Genomic DNA, 11,402 nt, shown 5'->3' with positions numbered 1-11,402 from the left:
ATTTTGCTGGAAGTTCATATCTTTCTGTTAACCAATTTAGCAATATATAATAATCTAAATGTAGTCTGCCGGCAATAATAATGATAAGCAAAGCTCCATCTGTGACCATATGACCGTTACATTTACATGATTCAATCTGAACACTACCTATTAATATAGGAATAATGGTGTGCATTAAACGTATTCAATAATTTCAGGTTGGAATAAAACCAAATTAACTGCACGCATTAATTCATAGCTGCTACATTATTTTGTTTTCCAGCACTATGTCGCGAAAAGAATGCAAAAGAATACAAAATGAAAGGCTACTCCAGATATCTCCTGCTCAAAGCAGAACACACGTGAGTTTAAAGTAGCTAGACAGCTGGCTAGGTAGAATAATCTTATGTGCAGTGTTTATCTCTCAATAAAGAGTCAGTTTATAAAATTTACTGTAAATCGATTTAATCTATTCACAGTGATATACAGTATATATTGTATGAAAAAAATTGTATGATAAAAATTGTACAACTGTCTTTAAGAATAGATATGGCTGGGCTGGATGGTTTGTTGGATTTGTCAGTTGCCTTTGGTGCCCTGGTAAAATTAGGCGTCATCCAAGGCGAAGTTGCCTAAGGCAAAGTTGCCTTGCCCTAAAAACAATGAATTTCGAACCCTGGTATTGCTGCTTGCTAATCGTCACCTCTCCTCTTAACCAAGCTTCCACTACTCTTTCCCATAGCTCCATGCTGTGGCTGATCAACTTTATACCTCTATAGTTACTACAGCTCTGCACATCACCCTTATTCTTGAAAATTGGTACCAGTATGCTTCTTCTCCACTCCTCAGGCATCCTCTCACTTTCCAAGATTGTGTTAAACAATCTAGTTAAAAACTCCTAAACTCTCTCCTGAACACCTCCACGCCTCCACAGGTATGTTATCTGGACCAACCACCTTTCCACTCTTCATCCTCTTCATAGCTGCCCACACTTTTTCCCTGCTAATCCACCATACTTCCTGATTGACTATCCACACATCTTCCAACCTTCTTTCTCTCTCATTTTTTCTTTATTCATCAACCCCTCAAAGTACTTCTTCCACCTTCTCAACACACTCTCCTCACTTGTCAGCACATTTCCATCTATATCCTTCATCACCCTAACCTGCTGCACATCCTTGCCAGCTCGGTCCCTCTGTCTAGCCAATCGGTACAAGTCCTTTTCCCCTTCCTTAGTGTCCAACCTCTCATACAACTCACCAGTTGCCTTTTTCTTTGCCTTCACCACTTCTCTCTTTGCTTTACACCACATCTCCTTGTACTCCTGTCTACTTTCTTCATCTCTGACTATCCCACTTCTTCTTTGTCAACCTCTTTCTCTGTATACTTTCCTGTACTTCCTCATTCCACCACCAAGTCAGCTTGTCTTACTTCCTCTTTCCAGATGACACACCAAGTACCGTCCTAGTTGTCTCCCTCTATTTCTGCAGTGGTTGCCCAGCCATCCAGCAACTCTTCACTACCACCCAGTGCCTATCTTAACTCCTCCTTGAACTCCACACAACATTCTTCCTTCTTCAACTTCCACCATTTGAGCTTTGGCTCTGCCTTCACACTCTTCCTCTTCTTGGTCTCCAAAGTTATCCTACAGACCACCATCCGATGCTGCTTTGCTACGTTCTCCCCGTCACAATCTTGCAGTCTCCAATCCCTTTCAGATCGTGCCTCTTACATAAGATATACCTGTGTGCCCTTTCCTCCACTCTTGTATGTTACCCTGTGTTACTCCCTCTTCTTGAAATATGTATTCACCACAGCCATTTCCATCTTTTTCACAAAATCCAACACCATCTGTCCTTCCAGATTCCTCTCCTTGACACCATACCTGCCCATCACCTCATCACATCTGTTCCCTTCACCAACATGCCCATTGAAGTCTGCTCCAATCACCACTCTCTCCTCCTTGGGTACACTCTCCACCACTTCATCCAACTCACGCCAGAATTCTTATTTCTCTTCCATCTCACACCCAACTTGCGGGGCATATGCGCTGATAACATTAATCAACACACCTTTGATATCCAGCTTCATACTCATCACTCTGTCCGACACTCTCTTCACCTCCAACACACTCTTCTCTTGACATACTCCATCCGTTATCCAAACCGCTTATCCCTATCTCAGGGTCGCGGGATGCTGGAGCTTGTCTCAGCAGTCATTTGGCGGCAGGCGGGGAGACACCCTGGACAGGCTGCCAGGCCATCACAGGGCCTCTTGACATACTCTTCCTTCAGAATTACCCTACCCCATTTCTCCAACCATTCGCACCATAGTAGAAGAGTTTGAACCCACCTCTGATGCTCCTCGCCTTGTTCGCCTTCCACCTGGTCTCTTGCACACAGTATACCCACCTTCCTTCTCTCCATCATATCGGCCAGCTCTCTCCCTTTACCAGTCATAGTTCCAGCATTCAAAGTTCTGACTCTCACCTCCACACTCCTACCCTTCCTCCTCTCCCGCTGCCTCTGGACATACCCGCCCCCTCCCTCTGGGTTTGAGAAACATTTGAATGGAGAATTAAAATCTGTATGAAGAGGAAACGACCATCCCTGAACTGAGGGAGGGGCCTAAAAGTACATCGATCGCACAATGAATGCTGTGATTGCAACGATTCCCCAGTCCTCTGTGACTAGTACATATATGGCCATTGTACAACTCTAGTGAATGGTCACGATAATTTGCATATGAAACCGATCGTTGTTTTTGGTCGTTATGTTACTGTATTGTTTATAAGGGTGGGGATACCTGCCGTCAGTTGAGACTGAAGAAGTTGCTTAGACGAGTGATGAAATGTTTCTCTCAATAAATGTTTCCAGATGAACTGATTCAACTTTCTGCGATTTCCTTACCTGGATTATTGAGCATGCAAAAAGATGTTTGAGAATTTTGTTTATTGTGGAAAAGTGAGATTTGGGGTTGGTGGAGCCAGAGTGTATGAGGTGTGGGTAGTATGTGGACCGGGCTGTGATGAGGGCACCTTTGTATGGTTGATGGTATTCTGTTTAGGCTTGGTGATGCACCATTAAACCAGTTTTTTTGCAATATCTTTCGAGCTGGCACTTAATGGGATTTCATTTGATGGAGTTCAGGAGTATACCAGGGAGCTGAGTGTGTGAATTAGACTACTTTGGCTTTAATGGGGGCCAACTGATCAAGACAGGAGGAGAGTAATTATAATAATTGACAAAATCGGAGGGATTATCAGACAGCGGGGGAGGGGAGGAAGACATTTTACTGGGAAGAGAGGCAGAAAGAGCTAAGGGGGAAATAGATTTGAGATTTCTGAAGGATATTATGCATTTGACTTTTGGGATGGGGATGTCAATGTCCATGGTCATTGCCAGGTAGTCAGAGATATTGAGGTTGAGGCTGGAGAGTTGCTATGTTGTGAGACCAGTGGAGCAGACCAAATCCAGGATGTGACCATGGCTGTGAGTGATATGTTGATATGTTGTATGTAGTTGAAGCATTGTTGAAGTTCCAGGAATTCTGTGGCAGATTTACAGTCAGTGTCATCAATCTTTTTCTTCTTTCAGCTTGTTCCGTTTCTCAGGGGTCACCACAGCACCCTGTGAGGGCACAGCACCTATGGCGGTTGTTGTCAACCTGGGCCTCGACCAATCCGGCATGGAGCCTCAACCGATCTAGTATGGTCTTGTCAAGCCGCATAATGATTTGGCAAATTTTATGTCGGATGCCCTTCCTGACACAACCACTAACCCTATGGACAGGGGCACAAGTAGAGCACTGGATGCCATCCCAGTATTCATGGATTTGCGCCCATGCCTGTTGCCTGTCAGTGTCAGTGTCATCAATGTTGATATTTAAAATCACCTAGGAGGAGAACGGAAGGTGAGATGGCACATAGCTGGGTCAGAAAATCAGAGAAGTCAAGAGAGAAAGGAGGGCTTGGCTTGGGGGGACGGTAGATCTATCGCTATTCCATTATAATGGCAGTGAACAAGGGAGTGGGGCCAGAGAGTTTGAAGGCAAGATGTTAGAAAGAATGAGCAGCAGGAATGGAAATGGTGGTTGTTTTAATGTCCTTCCTGTAAATAGCAACAAAACGACCTCCCCGCCTCAAGACGAGGTTTGTCATTTTCATTATCACATTATTTCTTGCGTTGAAGATGCTAAGCTTTTCATTGGGAGTGATGAAGAAGGACAGAATTACAAACGAGTATAGTATGACAGGGACAGCTCAGGTTGGATTGTGACAGAGGAAGATGCAGAGGACAGGAAGAAATGGAAATGGATGATCTGCTGTGGCGACCCCTAACGGGAGCAGCCAAAAATAGTAGCAGTAGATTATCACATTATTTCTGTATAACACCAATGCTATAATTGGGTCTTTGGAAATGTTGAAGGTATGACCAAAGACTTTATGTCAAAACTGTTATTGTTTCTTTGCAAATAGAAATGATGTATGTGTTTTTTCATATAGAGTGGGAAAGTGAGAGTCGATCACAAATAGTCACTCAAGACGCATGTGGAGATGCATTCTAATGCCAAGTGCGAACTGATGTACTTTGAGCTGTCCACTTGTGATCAGATCACCCAAGACACATGTTAATGGCAGGTATAAACAGCCTTACTAAAGAGTCTGTACATGTATGCTTCCAGGTTGCAAGGTGCATTGCCTTGTAATGGCAAACTGTGGATGATAGACTGATTATTTTTCATGCTATACGGCTGCAAATGAATTCTCTTTCTTTTCTTGTACCCTGTAGGCACCATCCCTTTGCAGAGTCCTAAAAAGACTAACTTGGCTCATGTTGTTTGTGCATTCATGTTCTTAGCAAAGGGAGCAATTGGGTAAAGGCTATAAATGATTTATGCATTGGCTGTTAGCGAAGATGCTCTGAATGCTAATAAACCCCCAAGATGTTTGATCTCCTCTGAACTTTTGTTATGAAAATAGTTAGTTCTGATTGTTCAGCTTTTCAAAAGAGCCTCCTCATTTAACATCTGTTTATAAGGGTCTAATGGGCAACTACTGTGTGTTTTGTTTATTGGATAGTGAAGTTGGTAAAATATTCTGGAATAAATAAGTAATGAATGCACTTTTAATGGCTTTCTATGTTTGTGACTGTTACTACAACCTTTGTGGAAAAGAACTGTTTAAAAGGGCGAATAAGTTCTTGGATTTCGCAGATGTCAGTGCCTGCTGCTGTTGAGAAAGCATTTTCTTGATGCAGCATTTGCACTTGCTGAATGGGGATGAGTGAGATAGAGCACAAGGCTGTCAAGTGATGGGGGAGGAAGACTTTGTTCCGTCAGGAAGGTTTCTGGGAACAAATCCTTTGAAAATATTTTGCATTCCTCACTTTTTTTCTGGAGGGAGGACATAAATTATTAGAGCAGACAGATGTTCATAGATTGAAATATGCATGAATTGGTGTATTTGGCAGCAGTTTGAACCCCACAACTTATTAGTTTTCATGATGCATGCTGGAGCAATTGTGATCCTGGCTGTCTAACAAAGATCATAAATCTGACCTGTCATCCTCCCAACCGCTTTGATGCAGATTATCTCACTTGTGTGGTAAAGAAACTTGGGTGCGACATTACGAATGTCCTGACGCTAACAACCTTGGCAGGCATACGATCACATTGTAAATAATAATATGCCGAGCCCTCAGCATGAGATCAGAAAGGAAGGCAAAAATCAAGAGAGGTAGTTTTTATAATACCTCTTTTGGCTTCCATTCAGTTTTCCCCATTTGTCATTGTGGATGTGAAAGTGTATTCTGTGACACAAAGTCTGGGACCTTGTGTCGGCCTTGTTAGCTTAGCTTTGAACAGCCCTTTTCAAATGAAATATTATTAAGGCTATCTTGAATTTTCAGTTTCAACATTTGTGAAATTCCATATCTGTCTATACATTCTATAACTATCTGTATTTTCACTCTCTCCAAGTGGTTTTATACAACTTTGTCATTTTGAATAAAAAAGGATTGATAGAAAGAGCAAATACTGAATAAAAGAATGAAGTCCCCAAAATTTGCATTAATGTTTTTATGCTCACTTGAGGTGGATAAATGTTTCATTCAATAAAAAAAGCAATAAATTGCAATGGAAAAAGTTTTGCACAATCAAAAATGAAATGTGAATAGAATTTAATCACAATCTTGTAGGTGTGGATACATGGAGATGACATAGGACATGTAGGCCTATGTCATTTTTCATGGTTTTATTTGCTTAAACGGATATAATGGAAATGCACCTTGATTCGCAGTTTTTTGTGTGAAATTTAATCGTTCGCTTCACATTTCTTTCAAAGGTTTGATGGAACCATCATGATTGAGAACAACTTCAGAAAGGTGGGTCTGTCTTAAAACTGGATGGTCCACTCAGCTTTGGAGACTGGTCCAAGGGTACTTTGTGAGCGATCCAGCAGAATTGTAAATAATGTTGGCAGTGTATTGTAGAGTTAGAGTTGGAAAGAAAGTCATTTTCTGGAGTAGTAGTAGTGATGCCATAATTATGGGCATGCATCTTATATACAGGTGTGCATAATAGTATTTCCACATTGCATGCTGAACTGTGGTTAATGAATCCCTGATAACCTGGGGAACATTACCATTGAAACTTTTAATGGACACCTTAGTGGTAGTGATGCAACATTATTGGCACACTGGGCCAAGTTTGGTACAATACTTAAGGCTGTGGATGGATTCATTGGTGGAAACCACATGCTTGGTGAAACAATGCTACATAACTAATCCAACAATTATTAAGACACGTGGTGATGTCAGTCCACAAATCTGTGCTTTTGTGAATGCTGGTTGCCATTAGTTTTAAACACGTCGAGCAGTAAATGGAATAAAATCGCACAGTAGTTCCTTCACTCAGGAAACTAAATTACACATTAGACAATATAACATACAGTACAGCTAACTTTATTGGATGGGATAGCTGAAAGAAGCCTGTGTTTGTTTTGCTCAGTATTGCTGGCTATCTGGTTAATTGTTCTTGTTTTCATGTTGGTATATTAATCTCTCCAGCCCCCAGACCTGCAACCCCACAATTCACGCACACACAGCCACTCTTCACCCTTCCCCTCCAGCTTTCCCCCTCTTCTCTAAAATCAAAAAAACACTCATTTCAAGTCTGGTCAGACTGGCTTAATACATCCACAAACTCCAAGGGGAAATTACTTGCAAGTCTCTTTTCAATGGATGTTGGCAGACTTCCAAGACTATGTTTTTCTCCTAAGGTCTCTCACGTATGAATCAAAGAAAAAAGGGATTACTATTATTAGAAGTGGTAAATGTGAAACATCAGCGGCGTGAAGGAGTGCTAGGAGACTTATAAAACTCTTACCGGTGGGTTTTTCCTACCAAGGTCAGAGGTCTTTAAAAGCTTGCCATTGTAGCAGTAGCATAGATTGCAGCACTTCCTCTATAGTGCATTTTAACACCTCTGCATACGTGTGGTAGAAGCTGTGCTCGGCAGAGGATTTGGTTGTTTTTTGTTTTTTTTTATTTCCATTAGGTGACCAGGCTTGTTCTTCTTATTTTGGAAATTTGCCAGTGCCTCTTGTATCCCGCAGGGTGTTTTAGAAGTACCAGGTAGGATTTCAGTGCCCTCAGAAACCAGGCCTATCTTGTGTGTTGATCACAGTGATCTTTCTTGGATGAGTGGGTCTGCTCCTCCTCTCATTGAGACTGATCTAAGGGGGCTTTGTGCTCGTGGAGTGATGTAACCGAACTGTAAATAACAACGGTGGGAGTGGTGCATTGCAGAATCAGTTAGAAAGAAAGTCTGTTGTGGTATTGATGCAACATTATGGGCACGCATCTTATGCAGGTGTACAGGATATTTCCACGTTCATCTGCAAGCTGAACTGCAGATTAAAAAAGTAAAACTAGGGTAGATTAAACTAACACAAATTCATGTCAACCGGTGAACAAGCAAAAAAAAAAAGGCATAGCAGACAGCAGGTGGCAAAGTGAACTAGACGGAGTTGTAGTATACCAAAATAGATTACATTATACACTGGCAATGTCTAGATTTCGGTTATGTATTTAGAACTTTGAATTCTAAAATGAAATATGATTAAAAAAACATTATTTTTAAAAATGTTCCACCTATTTCACCCCAATTTACTTTGGCCAACTACCCCACTCTTCTGAGTCATCCCAGTCGCTGCTCCACCCCGTCTGCTGATTCAGGGAGGGCCGCAGACTACCACATGTCTCCTCTGATACATGTGGAGTCGCTGGCTGCTTCTTTCTCTTTTCACCTGACAGTGAGGAGTTTCGCCAGGAGGATGTAGCACGTGAGAGGATCCGCTATCCCCCCGAACAGGTGCCCTGACCGACCAGAGCAGGCGCTGGTGCAGCGACCAGGACACATATCCACATCCGGCTTCCCACCCACAGACATGGCTAACTGTGTCTGTAGGGACGCCCGACCAAGCTGGAGGTAACACAGGGATTCGAACTGGCAATACCTGTGTTGGTAGGCAATGGAATGGACCGCCACGCCACCTGGATGCCCCAAATATGATAAAATTTTAAAATGACTCTGCCTAAACAAAAAGGAATGTGCCATCACCATTATTGTTATACTTCAAGCATGGTTCGTGTTCGGTACAGATATTTAAAACCTTGACCCTCTGAAGACATTTTACACATTGAGCCAAAGAAATAATTGCATTTATTTCTGAAACTAGTTGCGAAAAGTACATAAAAACACCAGGTAAAGAGAAAACATAGCATCCCTCACCCCTTATAGCATGTTATAATTCATATCACAGCTATTCAATACTTCAATCCATGTATACATTTTACATACACAACATGGGTACACAAATATTAATGCTTTATTTGCATTCATATTTGTGTATCCATGACATGCTATCAGGGACTGGCGATCTAGAAATGTGGCCTAAAGCAATTTTACCACCCACTGGCTTCCTGTTTAAGTGTATTTTTAGTTTTGAGAATAGAGAGGCTATATGTAGTAGCTAAGTCTGAGCTACATCAGCTGATAGCAGCCTCAGAGGCAAGGCTGGTTTGGGTTTGTGAATACACCAACGCTTGTATATTACTCTTCTTCCTGCAGGCAGCCATTTTGTTTATGGCCTAACTCAGCAGCCTCGTGCCAAGTAGACCACCGCGTCTGTATGGTTTGCGCCATGAGAAGAGAAGGGGCGGAGAGCCGCAACAGAGAAGTTTTTGTGGCGTGTTTAGCCCTAGACAGAAAACAGCACTCTGGGGAACCACAGGCATCTATAAATATTCAAGCCCAAAGAAGTTTATGGAGTTTGTCGTTAAGGATTTATGGTGGGCTGCAGAAGTGGTCCACCATTAAAGGGGGTTTGGGGCCTTGTTTCAGGGCCTTACAAGAGGGAGTGAAGGAGTGGGAGGGGCCCCTTGGGCTCTTCTGAGTGCCAGGCCTGTGGTTTGAAAACGGAAATAAGTGTTAAAATTCACAGATGCAAACATCACATCCCACCAGCGTGGATATAATTAAGTTGGATGTGGTTTGGAAGGTTTGGCATTCCCGTCAAGTTGTTGCATCCATGTTGCAGGCCGATTTCACTGAGCTCCATCATGTTCCCTCGAGAGCAAAACAATGTTGTGGATCTCCATCTGTATTGGGGTTTTGGGGGGGAAACCCATGACAATAGGTTTGTCATGTTGATATGACCAACTGTAAAATTGATGCATTTGGGGCATCATGATTTAATATGTTCTAGTGTAATGCTATATGTCAAAATGACACGTTTCACATGTTCACAGCCAAGATTTACAAGTTGCTTTCCTCTCTCTTTGGAGATGAGCTTCTTATAAATCAAACGCATGATTTATTTATTCATTTATTGTTTTTTTTCTTTTTCTTTTTCTTTTTTTTTTGCATTTTACCTTTTGTAGATTTAAGAGGGGTGGGATGAAGAGAGAGGTTAAGACATGCAGCAAAGTTCATGTAACTTGGTTTGTGGCATCTTGCTGAGCCACCAGGAAATACCCTTGCCTCTTTGAATTAGGATGAAGATAAAAATTGTAATTTTCCTGTGTTAGATACACCTAATTGACAGCTTGTGGTTTTGCGTGTGTTTTTGTGACAACATGTACACCATTTTACACTCATGTTTTTTTTTTTTAAGGAAGCTCAATGATAGAGTCAGCATATCCGTCTTTCACAATCTGACTTCTGCTTAATGCCAGATTACCACCCATTGTGGACTCACCATGACCACATGATCCATGCCACAGTGGCCAACACGATGCTTACTTTAATTTAAAATCTTTCCCTTTCCTTTATCTTTTTGTTTTTGTTTTTTGCTCATCTACCTTCCTTTAGCTATTCTGTTCTTCTACTATTATACTCACATCCTCACTTTCTCCTTTTCTCTCCTCAAAACCCCCCTATTTCTCTTATGCTGAACTTTCAGTAATATGTAGAGCTTTCTGTGAAACCTCAACTTCCCCTTTCCTCATTTTACCCCTGCTGTGTCATTTCAGTGCGACACAGGGCCAACCCAACTGCCTTTATTGCAACAGCACAACTTCCCTTCTAAAAGCCATAGAGTCATAGGTGTCGCCACATGGTGTCAAGATAATAGCGTTCCCCAAGAAAAGGTCAGATGATGCTGTACTTTACGGACCCATTTCCCTTTTTTTTTCTGTGAGAGAAGATATGTGCTGGAAACTCAGGTATTTTGCTTTGATTATACTGCCGTGGCTGAATGCAGAATGGTCCTATAGCGCTGTGTGCATTCTGCCGTCACAGTTTGCAGTACAGGATGAATGGATGAATAGTGAGCACACTAAAGGATGAAGCCTTATGAGGACACTCATAAGGAACACTCGGTGGAGTTTTTAATGATCTGGCCTGTGTGCAGTGCCTCTACACATAACAGGCCAGATAGTAGAATAGATCAGCTTGACCTTCAGTCGCCTTCCAGCTAACTCCCTGGAGGGTACAGTTACTGTAAGTATGTACCCTGTGTGTGTGTACTCTGTGTGTGTACTCTGTGTGTGTGTGTGTGTGTGTGTGTTTGCATGCTAGTGAAAGCCTTCAGACAGGGAAATGATATACTGTACAGTGATACTGCAAAGACAAATACACTGCTTGTTCCTAAACATTCGTGTGCACACAAACGCCAAAAAAGAGACACAAAGAAATCAATACTGTGTATGCAAGTGTGTGTGTGTGTGTGTGTGTGTGTGTGTGTGTGTGTGTGTGTGTGTGTGTGTGTGTGTGTGTGTGTGTGTGCATGTTTGTCTGAAGTCATCTGAGGAAACCTCCAGAGAGCTTCCATGAAAGTTATCTGTCAAACACCCCCCCACCCCACCCCAACAATTCCCTTCCCACAAGCCACACATCCCCAGCAGCGCCATGTGATCCCA

The sequence above is a fragment of the Lampris incognitus genome, chromosome 4, assembly GCF_029633865.1.
Source record: "Lampris incognitus isolate fLamInc1 chromosome 4, fLamInc1.hap2, whole genome shotgun sequence".
Lineage (NCBI taxonomy): Eukaryota > Metazoa > Chordata > Actinopteri > Lampriformes > Lampridae > Lampris > Lampris incognitus.
The sequence above is the reverse complement of the archived record's forward strand: the minus strand, read 5'-3'. Positions refer to the sequence as shown.